Source organism: Phascolarctos cinereus, unplaced genomic scaffold, assembly GCF_003287225.1.
Source record: "Phascolarctos cinereus isolate Bilbo 61053 unplaced genomic scaffold, phaCin_HiC Scaffold_4;HRSCAF=312, whole genome shotgun sequence".
Lineage (NCBI taxonomy): Eukaryota > Metazoa > Chordata > Mammalia > Diprotodontia > Phascolarctidae > Phascolarctos > Phascolarctos cinereus.
Genome location: NW_027555847.1, coordinates 160,330,940 through 160,348,536, shown reverse-complemented (window position 1 = coordinate 160,348,536; position 17,597 = coordinate 160,330,940). Strand labels below are relative to the sequence as shown.

The following is a 17,597-nucleotide window of genomic DNA, read 5'->3' as shown; positions in this document are numbered from 1 at the left end:
AGATGAATATTTGCAACTGATTTTGATGATAGGGATCACTAACTTTTAACCTCAATTAGGTAAGATGTTATCCCTTCAAAAATAATTTTGTTGTTCTCATTAGTAGACCTATATTACAAAAAAATTATAGTCAAATATTATTATTACTATTATTACATTTTTATTTTCATCAATAAAAAAAATTTGTGGAAGTTTTTCTCTCCTCTTATGATGAGTACCTACATGATAGCTTCAGTTTTACCTCTTGGCCCACAAAGCCTAATCTGTTTGTTATCTGGCCCTTTACAGAAAAAGTTTACCGACCCCTGGCCTAGAGTATAAAAAATTCAGCCTTTGAGAAGTTGGTGTCTCTCAGACTTGATTCACATGACAGTGCAACGTCCTTTAACACACCCTTCAGACCAGATATTGTTTATGGAGACAAGGAGGGCTGGGTTTACTTTTTTAATCTATTTTTTTATTAATTTATTTTGATTTATCAACAATCACTTCCATAAGCTTTTGAGTTTTAAATTTTTCTTCCCTTCTCTCTCCACCTCCTTCCCCAAGACAGCACATAATCTGGTATGGGTTATACATATACATTCCTATGAAGTATATTTTCACATTAGTGATGTTGTAAGGAAGAATTAGAACCAAAAGGAGGAACCTCCAGAAAGAAGAAACAAAACAAAACAGAAGAAAAAAAATATCAAATAGTATGCTTCAATTTACATTGAACCTCCATAGTTCTTTCTTTGGATGTGGATCACATTTTCCATCATGAGACCTTTGGAGATGTCTTAGATCCTTGCATTGCTGAGAAGGACTAAGTCTATCAATGTTAGTTATCTTACAACAGGGCTGTTACTGTGTACAATGTTCTCCTGGTTCTTCTCATTTCACTCAGCATAAGTCCATGTAAGTCTTTCCAGGTTTTTCTAAAGTCTACCTGCTCATCATTTCTTATAGCACAATAGCATTGCATTATATTCATATACCGCAACTTATTCAGCCATTCCCCAATTGATGGGCATCCTCTCAATTTCCAATTCTTTGCCACCACAGAAAGAGCTGCTGTAAATATTTTTGTACATGTGGGTCCTTTTCCCATTTGTATGATCTCTTTGGGATACAGCCCTAGAAGTGGTATTGCTGAGTCAAAGGGTATGCACATTTTATAGCCCTTTGGGCATAGTTCTAAATTGCTCTCCAAAATGGTTGGATCATTTCACAACTCTACCAACAATGCATTAGTGTTCCAATTTTCCCACATCTTCTCCAACATTTATCATTTTCCTCTTTTGTCATGTTGGCCAATCTGATAGGTGTGATGTGGCACCTCAGAGTTGTTTTGATTTGCATTTCTCTAATCAATAGTGATTTAGAGCAAGGGCTGGGTATACTTGAATCCATGCTATATCCTTGCTAAATATCCTTTCCTCTTTACCATTAAATAAACTTCCTAGAGGCAACTAGGTGATGTAGTGGTAGAACACTGAGCCTGGAGTCAGAAAGACCTGTGTTCAAATTTGGCCTCAGACACTTGATAGCTGTGTGGCCCTAGACAAGTCACTTAACTTCTGTCTGCCTCAGCTTCCATAACTGTACAATGAGGACAATAATAGTACTTACCTTCCAAAAATGTTAGGATAAATGAAATAATATTTGTAAAGTGCTTAGCATAATGCCTGGCACACAGTAGGTGTTTAATAATTGCTTTGTTCCCCTCCTTTAGTTAACTCTTAGATGGTCTATTAGTGTCTAATTTTGTTCATGTTTTAAATCTGAACCATTGCTTAGGCTTGTGTCAGGCTTGCTGTAGATTAAACCCTCTCTGAAAAGAGAGAAGGAGAAAGAAAGGGAGAAAGGAAAGGAAGGATCTTGGCCTTTGGTCTCAGGAATCCTGACTGAGTGCAGCAACACAGTGCCTGCCCATTTCTCTCATGCATGATTAAATTACATCACCTAGGCCTCAGGAGTCCAGAGCTGAAGATTCATGGCAGCTGCTTCCTCTCTGTGGTTTCTTTTAGCTTTCACTCCCAAGTACTTTCTGCTTTCCCTTACCAAAATCTCTTAGCCTAGGAGGGGCTAGCTTGTCAAAGTCCTCCCCATGGGAAGAGAGAATTCTGGGAGAGTTCTATCTGAGACTCTCTGGCAGCCATCTTGAGCGTCCTAATCTCCTTGGCAACCACAAGACAGCCAATACCTCTATTATCTCACTTGATCCTCACAGTAATCTGAGTGAAGTAGGTGTTATTATAGTCTTCAAAACGAGGGAGCTGGAATAGGTCCCTAGAGCTCTAAGATATCTTTTGGACCTGACATTTTATAATTTTGACTAGTGTGGAGGAGGAAAAATGGAAGGAAAGGGAAAGGAAAGAAGAACCAAGAGAGGTAGAAGAGAAAAGTTGTAGAGATGATTTACTACCTGATCCTTACCAAAAAAGTAGGCATCTTTATGTGCATCACTCTTGTGCAAGAGTCTACTAAGAAAGAAAACCCCCTGGTTAACTTTTAGGGGGAAGCTTTCAGAGAGGGGATGCCAAGTTTCTTCTGCCTCAAATACCTGCCCAGAAAACTTGGGGAAATTATTAAACAAACAGATCAGTATACCGGCATCAATTCTATATTTGCCGATCATATATCTAAGAAAACTTTACAGTCAGCATTCACCAAAGCACAAGGGCTGATTCTGTTTCCCTATTCCACCTCTACCCTCTCTCATTCAACACATCCAGTAAAGAGATGCTGCTCAGCTAGGACTCACAGGGTCTGATGATTTGTACCATTGCCTGTCCTGTATCCAGCTATTACCTTTTGTCCAGGTTCATGGCTCTTATTAGGGAGATTAGGCTTTTTATTCTCATACTCATTTGCTTGCTAACAAAGTGCCATCCTAGAAGTTCCAGGGGAAATTTTGCTTAAAGGTTTCATCTAGAGTTTTCCCAACAAAAGGGGGAGTAATAATGAATATTCAAGGGTACAATATGAATCAGATTTAGGATGGGTCATTTATCCCTACACGGAAAGCAATAATAACCATAAAAAAAGAATAACAGCAAACATTACAGAATGACTAGAACAGAATTCAGAAACTTATAACTATTGCTTCAATCTGCTGGGAGATTTATAGGTAAGACTTATTGTGGCACAAAACAGCTCTAATCAGTCTTTTAACATTTTACCCCTGATAGATACTGCCCAATTATCAGCTTTGCTATTGAAAGTAACCAGGCTTGATCCCTCACCTGGAAGTGACTAAATTCAAGTCCATTCAAGTCAGAATTACCTTGGATATAGACAACCAATGCATAGCCCTATGCATAAAACTTTTCCAGGGACACACAGTATGAGGAAAACACAAACCTAGAAATACAGGGAAATCCACTAAAGTAACTAAATTCTTAAAGGCTGAATAACTTTTCCAAAATCTCTAACCTGCCTCAATTTCTCTTCCTCTTCTTTACGTACTGGACCCTCTAGTTACAATAGAAGCAGAGAAGTTACTTGGCTGAGGTAGCTGGAACTTTTCCCCAGAGTGCCAAATTTAGAAGCCACAGTATTTCGAGGGCACCGTCATCCCTTTTGGTCTTATATTAGTGCAGAACAAACAGACCTTAGTAACCTAATAATAAGAATAATTAGTGAAACTAGAAAGTTACTGGCTGGTACATTGGGTGAGATCCTATTCAATCCCAGTACCAATGGTGACCTCCCTAGCAGTGGCCTTGAATTCTTCTAGGAACTCTGTATCCCTTTCCCTTGCCTCATATTTGCACCATCTTGCCCAAACCCTCAATTGAGGGGTATTTCGTATTGATTGCACTGGGCTTGGTTTGTGGTATTTGCAGGGTGTGTGTGTATATTTTGCTGTTGTTGTTCAGTTGTTTCAGTTGTATCCAACTCTTCATGATCCCATTTGGGGTTTTCTTGGCAAAGATATTGAAGTGTTTTGCCATTTCCTTCTTCAGCTCATTTTACAGATGAGGAAACTGAGGCAAACAGGGTTAAATGATTTGTCACATAGCTATTATGTGTCTGACACCAGATTTGAATTCAGTAAGATGAGGCTTCCTGACTTCAGGCCTAGCACTCCACTTACTGTGCCACTAGCTACCCACATGTAGGTACATAGTAGGCACTTAGTAAATACTTATTGAATGAGTCAATATGTGTGTGAATAGAGAAGCAGAATTTCTAGTTATGGCTCTAAGTAAAGGTCTTTTAGGGAAAACTAGCCTAGAGACCTGGATTCCTTCTACTGCCAATAATGAATGTCAGAGTGGTTGAGAGCAACCTAATTAATAAAAATTTAAGTGTTTTTATTGTGGTATTAAATTAAAGGCATTTATTAAGCTTTTACTGTGTGCCCACTGTGCTAAGTGTCGGGAATACAAATATTAAAACAAGACAGTGTTTACCTTCAAGGCCTTTTCTCTAGTAGGAGGAAACAACACATATAAGGGAATGGTAGCCTGAGAAGATTATTTTGGTTTGGGAACTGATGTCCTCCTTGGGTAGTTGCTCCACTGTGAGTTATTGTTTTCTTCTTCCCATAATTCAACTGTCCTAACTTCCTGAGTATGGTATGAAGAGTAAAGAGAGATGTTGATTACATGTTTGCTGATTAAATTAAATAAGAGGAGAGGGATTTATAGCTCATATTTTCATCTTCCATTCCTTTTGAAAATATTTTTAAGCCTCATTTAGTCTCTAATTGTCTACATCGTCAGTCAGTCAGTCAGTCAGCAAGCATTTATTAAGGACTTGCTATATGCCAAGTACTGTGTTAAATAATAGAAGGCAGCTAGGTGGCTCAGTGGATGAAGCACTGGGCCTGGAGTCAGGAAAACCTGAGTTCAAATGTGACCTCAGACACTTACTAGCTGTGTGACCCTGGGCAAGTAACTTAACTTCAGTTTGTCTTAACCTACTGGAGAAAGAAATGGCCAACCGCTCCAATATCTTTGCCAAGAAAACCCCATAGATAGTGTTGGCATTTACAGATTCACAAAGAGGCGGACATGACTAAATAATAACAAATATAAAGAATAGGCAAAAACATGGTCCCTGCCCACAAAGAGCTCACATTTTAATGGAGGAGACAACTACATATACGTATGAGATATATACAGAGTAAATGGAATGTCATTTCAGAGAAAATACCCTAACAGAGGAGGTAAGGAATGGAGATGGGGAGGGGTTGGTAACTGGGAAAAAAACATCTGCAGAAGATGTGTATTGAGCTCAGTCTAGAAGGGATATAGGAAAGACAAGAAAAACACTGAAGGTAAAGCTGTGCATTTTCTAGGAGTCTCTGTTTTAGAGCAAGAGTTCTTGGGAACAGAATCACAGAATCTGAGTGCTAGAAAGTACCTCAGCAGCCTTCAAATCCAACCCATACCAGAAAGGAATACCCACTATAGCATACTTGACAGATGCTTAAGCAGCATCTGCTTCACCATCAATTGCCAAGGAGAGCAAAACCATTGTCTAACCAATGTTCCTGGTGCTGTGGTCAAATCCTTCTGCTACAATATATGACAACCCTTCGAATACTGAAGATAGTTACTCTATGCTCCCTCAGAGTTTTTCCTTCTCTCGGCTAAATATGCTCAGTTTCTTCAAATGGTCCTATATCATGTGTTCAAGGGCCTTCACTATCGAGGTTACCTTCCTCTGAATCCCCTTTGGCTTATCAATGTCTTCCTTAAACTGGATCACCCAGAAACTAAACATAATAATCTAGATGAGGTCTGAAGAGGGTAGAGTACAGTGGGCTTATCAGCTCTCTATTCCTAGAAGTTAAGGTCCTCTTCTATAGCCCACGATCACCTCAGGTTTTTTTTTTTCTCTCGGCAATCAGGGTTAAGTCTCTTACCCAGAGTCACCACAGCTAGTCAGTGTCTGGATTTGAACTCAAGTCCTCGGGACTCCAGGGCTGGTGCATTATCCACTGCACCACCTGACTGTCCTGCCTTAGTTTTTTTTTTCCTACATCACACTGCTGACTCATATTGAATTTGTAGTCCATTAGAGCTCCCCAATTTTTTCCCATATCTATTTCTTCTTTTTTGAGAGAAGAGAAGGCTCCAGTAGATGCCTCAGTATGTGAAGTCCTCCATCAGAATTATATCATGCTTCTATGCCAGACTTGTGATATTTCCCAAATTCTTTATTTTTTCTTTCTGTTCAGATGGTTTATAGCATACTTGAATGACCGAATTGCTTCTGTTCCTCCCTCCTTCGAAATTCTCTCAAATAATCTCTGTCATGTTTCTCCACTATGGCTCCTTATTATTCTGGGGTTTTTTTGTTTTTGTTTTTTGCTTTTTGGTGAGGCAAGAGGGGTTAAGTGCCTTGGCCAGGGTCACACAGTGTCAAATGTCTGAGGCTGGGCTCCTTAATATTCTCATGTCACTATACCTTCTTAATATAAAATACTACCTCCACCCCACTTTCTCTCCCTATCCTGTTTCTTTTGTATAAGGTATCCAGAGTTATAGTCTAAATCATGAGTATTACCCCACCAAGTTTCAGGGTTACCTATGAAGTCACATTTGCCTCTTTGAATTAATTAATTCTGGTTTCTTTTTTGTTGTTACCTAAACCATGGGAATTTGTGTATAGACATTTGAGGACATGGACTTTGCTATTGTCCTCTTCCTTCTCTCCTGAGAATTTCTGGGTTTCCCAGATGCTATTCTTCTTTGTTCTTCATGGCTATTCTTTGTAGTACCTAACTTGGGGGACATACTGTACATAGACAGTTCTCTTCTCCCCTCCCCCATTTAAAAAAGTATAAAGCCCTCTTGATTAGATTTGCAACACACTTGGCAAGTAAATTCTTATCAGTTTCTGTTCAATATACTCCATCTCTGGTCAGGTATCTCTCAAGCCTATATTATAAGACACAATCCAGAAATGGTAATCTCATTCTCAGATTCCATCTTTTAGCCAGCTGTTCAGTTGCCAAATTAATTTTTCTCTTCTATACCCCTTGTCTTCAGTGGACAAAAGTGAGAAAAAAAATCTGCCCATATGGTATTTGGTTTCTTGGACAAGACTTGATAGTTGTTAGAAATACTTTTTTAGTTCCTTCTTGAAATGTCATTTAAACCCAAGTGAACCATGGGTAGCTCTGCGAGGTCATCATTATTTTGATGTCTTTTGAGGTTCTGTTATATCTTAGATACATACCCTAGAAAGATGGTGCACTTCTTTATAGTTATTAGCTACCTCCATACGCCTGAATAGGGAATCATCACATACCACTGCTCTTTCTTTGCCACTTCCTGTATGATTTATCATCTTATAGCTTCTGGAGCTCTACTATGACATTCTTGGGAGGACAAGCAGCTTCTTCCTCCTTAGATCATTAAGATCTATCCTTTTTAGGAAGAGCCTGAAATCTGTCTGTAAGTTGCAATTATACAACTGTCCTTTCTTTCCCTTCTACCTCTGTGTAATATTCTGCCGTTCTCAATCAGCTTGACGATGGACAAATTCCTCCTCCTTCATTTCAGATCACTCTACTTTTCCCACCAAAATTTTGCTTCATTGTCCCTAAAAACCTGCAGTGTAGAGAGGTATTAAATCCCTTCACCTTCTACTTAGAAAGAGAAATCAGGCTATACATGGAAGATAGGTAACAGTCACTCATCTGTGGCAGAAAAACAAATATTGCATACTTTATGCAAGTCACTGCATTCAGAATCCATCAGTTCTTTATCTGGATATGGATAGCATTTTCCTTCATGAGCCCTTTGTACTTGTCTTGGATCATTGCACTGTGGAGAAGAGCTGAGTAATTCATAGTTGATCATCACACAATGTTGTTGTTACTGTGTACAATGTTTTTCTGATTCTGCTTGTTTTACTTTGCATCAGTTCACACAATTCTTTCCAGGTTTTCCTGAAATCTTCCAGTTCATCATTTCTTATAGCACGATAGTATTCCATTTGCATTCACATACCACAACTTGTTCAGCCATTCCCCAACTGATGGGCGTCATCTCGGTTTCCAATTTTTGCCACCATGTGAACGGCTGCTATATTTTTGTACATGTGGGTTCTTTTCCCTTTCTAATGATCTCTTTGATACAGACCTAGTGGTGGTATTGCTGGATCAAAGAGTATGCACAATTTTATAACCTGTCAGGCATAGTTCCAAATTGCTCTCCAGAATGGTTGGATCAGTTCACAACTCCAACAGTGCATTAGTGTCCCTATTTTCCCATATCCCCTCCAACATTTGTCATTTTCCTTTGTTACTTCAGAGTTCTTTTAGTTTATGTTTTTGTAATCAATAGTGATTTAGAGCATTTTTTTTCATATGACTATAGATAGCTTTAATTTCTTCATCTGAAAACTACCTGTTCATATCCTTTGACCATTTGTCAACTGGGGAATGACTTGTGTTCTTAAAAATTTGACTCAGTTCTCTATATATTTTGGAAATGAGGCCTTTATCAGAAACACTGGCAGTAAAAATTGCTTCCCAGCTTTCTGCTGTCTTTTTAATCTTGGTTGCATTGGCTTTGTTTATGAAAAACCTTTTAAATGTAATGTAATTAAAACTATCCATTTTGCATCTCCTAATGTTCTATATCTCTTGTTTGGTCATTAACTTTTCCCTTCTCCATAGATTTGACAGGTAAACTATTCCTCGATCTCCTAATCTGCTTATGGTATCACCCTTTATGTCTAACTCATGTACTCATTTTGACCGTATCTTGGTATGCCATGTGAGATGTTGGTCTATGCTAGTTTCTGCCATACTATTTTCCCAGTTTTTCCAGCAGCTTTTGTCAAATAGTGAGCTCTTATCCCAGAAGCTGGAGTCTTTGGGTTTATCAAAGAGTGGATTACTATAATAGTAGATTACTATAATCTTACTACTGTGTCTTATGTACTTAACCTATTCCACTGATCCACCACTCTATTTCTTAGCTAGTACCAAACAGTTTTGATGATTGATGCTTTATAATATGGTTTTAGATCTGGTATGGCTAGGTACCCTCCTTTGCATTTTTTTCATTAATTTTCTTGATATTCTTGACCTTTTGTTCCTCTAGATGAATTTTGTTATTGTTTTTTCTAGCTCTATAAAATAATTTTTTGGTTACAAACTGTTATACTCTACATGTTTTCCTTTTTCTTTAGTCAGTCCAGGTTAAATGAGTTGCTCCGTTACTAAGTGTCTGAACTCAGATCCTCCTGACTCCAGGGGCAGTACTCTATCCACTGCACCACTTGGGTGCCCCTTTCCTTTTTTTCCTATGGTGCTCAAATCCTCTCCTTCTCCTCCTTCTGCTCCCTTTCCCATAGTGGCTAGAAGTGAACTACAGGATTGAGAGCAGAGAATACAGGGAGTGAATGGAAAGAGGCTCAGACTTTGGTTTAGAGAGTGACATTGTTGAGAATCCATTTATACCAAACCAAGGCCATGAACCTTCCTTGTGAGAAGTCACATGATTACAGCAACCACAGTGCATTCAGATTTCAATTTGGGCATTAGGTCTATCCAAAAAGTGGTAGATAATTCCAGGGTTTGGAAATCACATCACATTTTAAAGACATAAAGGTAGTTGTTATTTAAAGTACCCGAGAAGTGGTTCCACTTCATACTATTGTTGCCTTACCCTCCTCTTCCCCCAACCCCCCAAGGCCCTGCATCTCTGTGGGAAATATGCTCAATCATTTCCTTACTCTGGTGAGTTCCTCTTCACTGACTTTTGTAGTGGAGAGAGCATACAGAATCACAGAATTCTATTAAGTGGAATGTACCTTAGCAATCTTTTTGCCTAATTCCCTTATTTTATAGGTGAGGAAGTTGAGGTCTAAAGAGGTTAAGCCACAGAATTAATAAGTGGCAAAACTGGGACAAAGCCCAGGCTTCTGTTCAATAAATGGCAATAATACCCTTTCCACCATACTCACATTACATCTTTCACCTCCTATTTTATGTCTTTTATGTTTAAATTTTTATACGTCACATTTTTCTTAAATATGGCCTGTTTCCTGTGTGTTCATTGGAAATTGAGTCAAAAAAGATGTGTGAATGGAATTGATTTCATGCCTGAAGATTAATTTGAGTACCAGTAATGACCAAGAGCTGAATTTCATAGCTGATAACTTTCCTCATTTATCCCAAGATAGGAGGTAGAGGGACAATTTTAATTACCCACAGACAGAGATGATGAATTGATTACAATATAAGTAGACTAAAAGGTCAAAAACAGGATCAGTCAGATATATACAGAGAGAGATTTTTTTCATTCCTACCAGCCAGGAAGTGAGTAATGTGCAAAGGTCAGCTCCTCCTGTTCATTCTGCAGCGTTGTACTCCTCTGGTACTCAGCTCCCTCCTGCTGCTGGAGTTTCTAATTAGGATGATATATGTCCAGTCTTTTCCCTGCTCTGGTGAGCTCCTCTTTACTGACCTAGAGGGGGAAAAAGGACTGCCTTTAATCTTTTCCTGTGCACTTCTAAAAGGGTGATAGAACAAATGAGCATGTGATGAATAAAAAAGCATGTATTATCTATGTGCCAGACTCTGTTTAAGGTGCTAGAGATAGTGCCTTCCCTCAAGGAGCTTGCATTATAAGAAGAGAAAACAATACATATAGGGAAGTGCTGGCAAGGGAAAGGAATTTTGGTCTGAAAGTCATAGGAATGGTGAATGGAACCACAAGGTAATCATAAGATTGCCATGCCCTTTCCAGAAACAACTTTTTTTTCTTATTGTTGATTAGTTATTTTTCAGTCATGTTCAACTCTTCATGATCCCATTTGGGGTTTTCTTGGCAAAGGTACTGGAGTGGTTTGCCATTTCTTTCTTTGCCTCATTTTACAGATAAGGAAACTGAGGTAAACAGGGTTAAGTGACTTGCTCAGGGTCATTCAGCTAATGAGTATCTAAGGCTGGATTTGAACTCCTGTTCTTCTGACCAGAACAAAAGAAGTAGGATGGGGAGGAGGTTTGGAGAATGAGTGGTGGAAGGTCAGATGACAAGCTATGTAGGGTAGGGCATGTTAAGTATGGTCTAGCTATATATAATGGGTTAGGTAAGTTTGGACTCATTCATTCACCAATTGAGACAGTGTAGTTCCATGATAAGTTTCCAAAACTGAGTGGGTTAGCTTTTTTTTTTTCTGGGGGGGGCAGTGTGAGGAGGGAGATGCAGAAGAATACTAGTGGAATATGTGGGTTGTATGTTGATTAGTTTTTGCTACCCACAAAGTCCTACTTTGATGTATAATCATAATTTGGAAGTGACCCTTGGTTCTTGAAGGTTGTGCTAGTGGAATATAAGCTCATGTTGGAAAAGCTTCAGAGAAGGTCCTGGCCATGGGTTAAGTCTGAATATCAGCCTAGCTAAGTAGGAGGAGGCTAGCCACTTGGTAATGATCTCTTTGGTCATGGCAGTCCATCACACCACAAGCCATAGCGTAGTAGTAGTAGTAGTAGTAGTAGTAGTAGTGTAGTAGTAGTAGTAGTAGTAGTAGTAATTCACATTTATTTATCAAATGAGATAATATTTGTTAAGTGTTTAGGTATAGTGCCTGGCACATAGTAGGTAATTTATAAATGTTAGCTATTATTATTACATAGGCATTTGTGGTTTTGAAAATCCTTTCCTTATAATAACCACGTAAATAGGTACTTCAAATATTATCCACATTTTTCAGGTGAAAAAGCTGAGGGGGTAAGGGGAAATCGAATGACTTGCCTTTTATCACATAAACAGTAGGGGAGGCATTTAATAATGATTTGTTGAATTGAATAATGTGTCAGAGCCCAGACCCAAGTCCAAGTCTTCTGAGTTCAAGTCCTCCAAGCTTTTTCCATAACTACAGTGACCTTGAGCAAATCACTTTACCTGTATGGGCCTTTGTCTTTATCTATTAAATGATCAAAGTAATCTCTTTGGTCCTCTCTCTCTAACCTTCTATTTCATTGCCTTTTGGAACTGTTTCTAGGCTCTTGAGGAACTGGTGTGAGCCATCTTCCCCAGGGCTAATACAGTCAAGCACTTGTATTCTGAATTTTAAACACATAAGGTAAAGGCTCTTAACCTTTTTTGTGTCCTGGACCCCTTTGGCAGTCTGATGAAGCCTGTGCAACCCTTCTCTGAATGACAGTGGTTTTAAAAAAATTTCATAATAGAAACTAATGCTATTTTCAGTTAGAGATTAGTTTTTAAAAAGATGTAAAATTTTCCCCCACCGAAGTCACAGACCTCTTGAAATCTATCCATGGACCTGATTAAGAATTCTTGACTGGTAGTCTTTTAGATGCCTGTGGCCTCAAGGCCACATGTGGCCCTCTACATCCTCAAGTGAGGTCCTTTGACTGAATCCGAACTTCAAAGAACAAATTCCCTTAATAAAAGGATTTGTTCTGTAAAACTTGGATTCAGTCAAAAGGCCGAACCCTAGGACCTAGAAGGCCACATGTGGCCTTGACGTTGCAGGCTGTTGCTATAACCTCCTAATTGGACTCCCCACCTCAAATCTCTCCCTACTCCAATCCAACCTCCTCTTAACCATGAAAGTGACTTTCCTAAAGCGCAGGTCTGACCATGTTACCTGCTTGCTCAATACACATCACTGACTCCCTGTTACTTTGAGGATCAAATGTAAACTCTTCTATTTGTCATTTAAAGCTCTTTACAACCACATTACCTTTTAAGGTTTATTATGCATTATTCTCTTCTATGCACTTTCTGGTCCAGAAAAACTAGCCCTCTTATTGTTATTTACATATGTCACTCTATCTCTCATCTCTATACCTTTGGACTGGCAGTCACCTATGCCTGGAATGCACTTCTTCTTCCTTTTTTCCTCTTGGAATCCCTGATTTTATTAAAGATTCAACTCAAATTCTACCTTCTAAACAAAACATTTCCTGGTCCACCTAGTTGCTCATGCCTTCTCCCCAAGGTTACCTTGTCTAGACTGAAAGACCATTGCTGAGCCCACAGGGCTGGGTACTGCACTCACTCTTTTATCTGCCCTTTACCCTATAGCCCATACTTGCAGTCCAGATTGTGCTCAATCCTAGGAAAACTTGACCTCTAATGAGTGGAAAGGTATGCTCTTTCATATTCCTTGACTCATTAAATCTCCCAGCCCAGAGACCAGTGTCTAGGAGAAATGACTGTTTATGGCTTAGGTTGGACCTAATGTATAGGACCTCCCCAAAAGGCAGAGTAAAAAGATATTATGTGTACAATATGAAGAGGTATTTGTTTTCTACACATAAAAGGAATGCTAAAACATAAAAGACTTTCACAAGGATTCATTGACACAAGGACTTTAAAAAGGATTCAGTAACTTGACTTCTAAGTAGTTTTTAATCTCTTGGGAGGCTGATGCTTAAAGCTCAGAAAATAAAGCAGATTGTGGAATTGCTGATTAGAAATTTTATATTTCACCTCAGATCTGCACTGTACAAAGAATTCTTGGTATGCGTCTGCAGATAAAATGCACCAGGTTTGGGTCTATCCTCTGGTAATTGTCTTTTCCAAGAGCATTGCAGGAGATGTTGGGAACTCTGTTCCATACTACCAGTCATTTTTTATCAAAAAGACTCAGAACCCCTAGACCACTAGAACTCACCAGGTAGCTTCTAAGACTGGATGCATTTGGGATAAATACTCATTCACCTAAGGTCAAGAAAGTAAACAAAAAACAGAAGAGGTAGCCATGGACTCTGGCACAAGTTATCTAGTTAAGTCCCCTCCTCAAGCTGCCAGGTGGGCACAGTCACCATGAAACCAGGATGGAAAAGGGCCAGTCCTTCCCCCACCCTTCATTGGAAATCTTGGAATTACATGACGCCACTTCAAATGTCTAGATAGAGAAAACCATCTGGAAGCTGACATAGCACAACAAACCTTACCACTGTCATAAGGCAGGGGAAAAGGACCGAGGTACCACTTAGGATTTTTGATGTCATACCGAAGTGCCACCATATGGCTGGAAGCTGTCAGGAATTTCAACATCATCAAAAGGTCCAAGGGCAGAATCACGTTGTCCCAGAAGTTACCAAGAGAATGCCAGGCACACCCTCTTTGGAATGACCCCCTATAGGATGATTCATACTTGACATACTTTTATCTTTTTTGTGTCTGTATATATTTATATAAGTACATGTTGTCTCTCCCCCATTACAGCGTAACCTCCTTGAAGGTGGGGACTGTTTTGCTATCTTCGAATGTATAGAACCTAGCAAAGTGTCTGGTACATAGTAGGTGATTGATAAATGCTTGTTAATTGGTTAATTGCCTAAATACAGGCTAAAAGTGGGAAAGAGCCTGATGCCCTTATGCAGGCCACTGGCAGCAGCTTTTGCCATCCTGAGCCCACAGGACTGCTCTGCCTGTCTCTCCATTTGTGGCAACAGCTCTACCTGTAAGAATGAGGAAGTTGTCTGGCTTTTGCGTTCTCTGATTTTGATACAAAGATTCTCTAGATCTAATTGACTTCCTGGAGTAAGGAGTTCTCAATTGTTTTTGTGTTGTAGACCCCTTTGGCAGACTAGAGAAGCATATGCCCCCTTCTCAGAAGAATGTTTTTTAAATAATTGAAGGAAATGCTAAATTTCAGTTAGAGGTCAGTGAAAATAAAGATGTAATTTTTTCCCCATGGAAATCTATGGACTCCACAGGTTAAGAACCCCTGCTCAATAGCAGCTGCGACCTCTTTCTTCAAAGGTCCTTCAACTATAGAGTAAGAAACCCCAGGTGTGTCTTTGTGTCAGAACATGTCCAAGAAAGCCTAGCCTGTTTTTCCTGTTTCCAACTTAGACAGAATTCCGATAACACAAACACTTCACTGGTTTAATTCCCTTCTTTGAAAACCTATACAATCCAGAGGTAAAGGGGTACTGGGAGGGTCTGTGACAGGCCTTAATTCTCCCCTGGAGGCTTCCCTAGTACATATATTTAGATGCTTAAGTCTTTTAGGGCCCACGCTCCTCTCTGGTGTGTCGTGGATCACAATAGGAACTCACCAAGAATGTCTGTATGGGCAGATTCTTATCCACAGATTTAAAGCAGTCCTCAAAAGTATGGCTTGAAAAGAACTGCTTGGAGATTGCTATCAGACTAACGGCTTTCCGGTCTACCAAAGCCTTCCATTGTTCAGAAAGTAATTACCCTTTTCCTTCACCAGGAAATTTCCATCCAGCCCTTAATGATGCAATCTTCCTTCAAATCAACACTGTGTTTGGGTGAAGTGAAACAATCCCTATGGAGACTCTCCAGTTACAGTCCTCAATTGACCTAGGCCATCTAGGTTGGTTGAAGTTTCTTGTCCCCTAGATTACCTTGGCAAGCTCTTATAATACATATGCCACTCCTTGCATTCCACGCTGTTGTCATCATTCTTCAACATCTTTCTAACCAATACCCAGAAAGTGTGGTACAGCTCTTCTAGGCTTCTCCTTAACCTGTCCAGACAATTTGTTACCATTTTATATGTGATTTCCAGTCTTAGTCATTTGGCTCTCCTATCATGTTTACTGCTGCCTCTCTATCTATGGTGGACACAGGGCATTGTACTTAAACCCTTCCTCTCATGGTGTTGTCCAGTACCTCCTCAGTTCTCTTTTAGCTTGTTTCTTCAATTATGGCTGCCAATGGCTTTCTTCACACCTTGCAATGAGTACATAATATTAACAACAACAATGATAATAGGTTGCATTTATATAATATATTAAGATTTGCAAAATATTTTTCATATATTATCTCATTTAATCCACATGTGAGGTAGGTGCTATTATCATATCCCTATTTTACAGGTGAGGAAACTAAGGCACAGAGAAGCTATGCAACTTGCTCAAGGTCACACCACTAGTAAGTGTTAGAGGCAGGAATCAAACGAAGGTGTTCCTGACTCTGAGTACAAAACTCTCTCCACTGCATTACCTAGCTGCCATATTTTCTTCCTCTTTAGATAAACCACCTCCTGCCCTTTCTCTGTATCCATTTCAACAGGCAGTAATAGGCATTACAGGCTCTCTAATAACTTGTGCATTTAATCATCTGTGTCTCCTTTTGCATGCATAAGTTATATACTTGCTGCTGAGCACTCATTTTCTAGGGAATAAGCACAGTCAGTCAAAAAGCATTTTTTAAGCTCTGCCCTCAAGGAACTCACAGTCCAATGGGAGAGACAAGAAGTAAGCAATTATGTACAAACAAGATATATAAAGAATAAACTGGAGAGAATCAGCAGAGGAACACTGGAGAAGGAAATGGCAAACCACTCCAGTATTTTTGCCAAGAAAACCCTATGGACGGTATTGGCATGCTATGGTCAGTGGGGTCATGAAAAGTAGGACGCAAGTGAACAATAGAGGGAAGGCACTAACATGAAGGGAATCAGGAAAGTCTTCTCATAGAAGGTGAGATTTTAGCTGTGACTTGAAGTAAGCTGGGCAGTGGATATGAAGATGGAGCACATTCTAAACATGGGAGAGAGCCAAGGAAAATTCCTGGAGTGGGGAGACGGAGCATCTTGTTTGAGGAATAGCAAGGAGGCCAATGTCACCGGAACAAAGAATACATGGGGGTGAATAAAGTATAAGAAGACTGGAAAAGTAAGGGTGGGGAGTAGGCTGTTGATGTTTAGATAGGCAGATCTGGGCTGGAACTAGTAAACTAAGCTCTTTGAGGGGACAGAGTCTTTCTTTTTAATCTTTTTTTTAATTTTTAAAAAATTTAAAAAAATTTTTTTTCTTTTTAATCTTTGCATCTCTAGCATCTAACACAGTACCTGTGTGTAAATAGCGATTAAAAAAGTGACCTGGAATCTGAGACACAGCTTCCTTATTTATTCCTCTAACTCTAGCATATGCTAGGTGGTAGATCAGGGTCCACAACCCTGGCTTAACCCAGATGGCTGTGAACACCAACCTCAAACCATTGTGCTGATACAAGGGTAGAAAGAATCAGACCCCAGCAATACAACTGCATAGTTCTCTCCAGACTTGATTGGTGGTATATTCATGCCGTTCACTCTCACTACTGGCTTGCTCTAGCTGTCTTCTTGCTAAGGGGAAGAAGTACTGTTGCCATCAGCTTTCTCTTAGTTTTGCTGGTTCTTATGGGCTTGGCCTCAGAGCAGCATCCCAGGGGAGTCTCCTACCTGTGCAGGGTCAGCTGGGCCCTTTTTCACCTCCATGCTCTTAAGCATCTCATTCTTCCTCTCATACCGAGAGATACAGCCTCTCTTGTCAAGTTGTACTATAATGGATGGGTCAAGAAGACTTAAAGCATCTTTATGACTTATTTTTTGTTTTTCAGTTCTTTCAGTCATGTTCAACTCTTCATGAGTCCATTTGGGGTTTTCTTGGCAGAGATACCAGAGTGGGTTGCCATTTCCTTCTCCAGCTCATTTTACAGATGAGGAAACTGAGGCAAGCAGGGTTAAGTGACTTGTCTAGGGTCACACAGTCTAGGATGGATTTGAACTCAGGAAGACAAGTCTTCCTGACTCCAGGCTGGGCCCACTGCACTTCCTTTTTGCCCTATATCTTGCTGAGTTCAGTGCTTTCCATGAAAGTAGGTGCTTAATAAATGGTAGTTGTTGAATGGGGATGA

At 39.6% G+C, this 17,597-nt stretch overlaps 1 pseudogene; it reads right to left on the bottom strand.

The window, feature by feature from the left end:
* The window catches only part of LOC110202468 (poly(A)-specific ribonuclease PNLDC1-like), a 51,213-nt pseudogene extending 34,035 nt beyond the window's left edge, over positions 1-17,178 (bottom strand).
* Between the last annotated feature and the right edge of the window lie 419 nt (positions 17,179-17,597).